The sequence below is a fragment of the Palaemon carinicauda genome, chromosome 44 (genome assembly GCF_036898095.1).
Source record: "Palaemon carinicauda isolate YSFRI2023 chromosome 44, ASM3689809v2, whole genome shotgun sequence".
Taxonomy (NCBI): Eukaryota; Metazoa; Arthropoda; class Malacostraca; order Decapoda; family Palaemonidae; genus Palaemon; species Palaemon carinicauda.
In genome coordinates, this window is record NC_090768.1 from 25,835,678 (window position 1) to 25,838,177 (window position 2,500).

A 2,500-nucleotide genomic window follows, 5' to 3' on the forward strand; every position below is an offset into this window, starting at 1 on the left:
GTTTATATATACATATATATATATAAATATATATATATACATATATATATATATATATATATATATATATATATATATATTAATGGTCTAGAGAGAATTTATATTTCGTATATGTTACTATAATCCAAGAAGAAAGAAGCAATAAAAAAGTAATTTTCCAGGAAGCCTTTCCTATCGTTCTGGGGAAAACAATCATAGCTTAATGTCATTAAATTATATAACATTTATCGCGAGACCGCCAAAGTGTCCTCTATTGATTATGTTATGTAACAGCTAATGTTACCTCTTAGGTGAAGTAAATAACCTGTACAAAACTGCCATATGTTATGATGAAACTTTAAATTAATTTTCAATTTAGTATTTTTGCTTTAGGTTCATGGTAGGCATATCCGATATTTTTTTGTTTGAATTTTCGTTGCAATCATATATTTGCGTATTTTGAAGCATAGCGTCCAGTCTTTCTGATGCAATTTTAGGTATTTTGGTTAGAACATGAGACATTAAACTTTGAAGATTTCGAAATTATATAACTTTAGTTTAATATAATTGTAGTTTACAGGTAAAATGAATGTTAATATGAGGAAGCTTCCCATAGTTATGTTATCCCTGTAGTAGCATTGGTTTTAATTTCATCCCATCCACACTACTATTCTTTTATTTTCCTGAAGATCAAATGAGGGTTGCATGGGAATATTAATTATTGTTATTTTGAATGTCCCGGTTAAAAAAATGGGGAAGAGATCAAGCATCGTATTGTGACGCACTGTTGCAATTTTTGGGTATCCTGTGAAAATGGTCATTACCTTTATATTCCGAAGAATAAAGCATGCCATTGCTATCGGATCATGTTGCTAAAAACAATTATGAATAGGTTTTTGTCCTTTATTAGATATTCATTTGAGATTTTCCTTTTGCAGGTCTCATCTTCGTAAGGTAGGTCAGGGAAGCTATACTGCTAGCGGATTGGAAGGTAAGCCAAGGAAGGTCTGCTGCTAGTGGACCCGTAATTCTTATATAATGCCTGAGTGATAGCAACTGTCCTTTTGCCGTTGCTCCTGTCGAGGTTACCTAATATTGACTTGATTTTTAAGGGTTGCCCGTGTTTGGGTAAGGTCGACTTGCTTTTATGTCTGATTGTATTCGGCTAGTACTGAATTGAATTTCTGGACTGTTTGCATTTGGCTAATAATGAATTTGTTTCAGGGCTGCTTACATCTAACTGTAATTGACATTTTTTTTTTTTTTTTTTTTTTTTTTTTTTTTTTTTTTTTTTTTTTTTTTTTTTTTTTTTTGTACTGACGTCTGGTTAATGTCAAGTTGCTTTTCAGGGCTCTGTCCATGTTGGTAATATTAACTTGCCGTTCTAGGACTGCTTATATTAAACCTAGTGTTTAGTGAAGTAGTATAGGAGGTAATTGAAAATCAACTTTAAAAAAGAGTATTGGAATTTTGTTAGTGAATCAGGTTTATGTTGTTACTTATATGAAATGAAACTGCCGTTTTCCTTAACTGCGAATATTTTTGGTTCTCATTACAGAAACAAACTTTTTGCATAGTGGTTCGCGTATTAAATGTTAAATAAGAATGAACTTTTGGCAAATTAAGTTACATTTTGATATTAAATTCTGAATGATTCAACGGGTTGCCACATTTTACATTAATGAAATAATGTAATTTGGACTAATGGCTCCTGCTTTTGCGTTAAAAACGAGGTTAATTTTTGGCACGTGTATTTCAGATTTGCATATCAAATTGGCTGTGAATTTATTTGAATGTGTTTTCAGTTCGGCCGCTAGAAGACAAACGGATTTCAAACTTTGGGTCTAAGCATCCATTAATGGATTGAATTGTTGCACATTCGACATTCATTCATTATCCATTGAATATTTCTATCATAAGTTGGTACAAGAAGATTGAGAGCAACGGGAAGACGCCTGACGTCACAGAAAATATTATAACAGAAATATCCTTGCGTTTGGGCTGGTTAGGTGGGGAGGGGGGGGGGGGGGGGGTGACGAACCCATCTAAAATCTGTGGCCCAGTGTGCGGTGCACAATATGGCGGGTGGATATTGCAATTATTTATAGGACTCCGTAATCAGATTTTTCTTTAATATGTCCTTATCGTATGTATTTTTATGTAACAATTTTTAACCACTAGGAGTTGACGTCAAGGGTACTCAGAATTATTTAAAATTCGTAATTTAGTAAACGAAGGTATTCTTGATTGTCATTCTGTATCAGTGTAATTTGAATGCTTAATCGTATTTTAGATAACTTTACACTTTCATAGCCATAAAGTAGGGGTTTGAGAGTAGGAAATACCTGTCAGTGTTATCTTTTGTCATTTTATTTTAAGTAAAATCACTTGGTAATGATCGATTTGAGACACCGAACATGGCGTTCCAATGTTTATTTACGCATTGGTTTGTTCGAAGTAAACATTGAATTATTTTTATTTATAAAACCTTGATTTTTTTTAAAATTAAGTTTTTAGAATT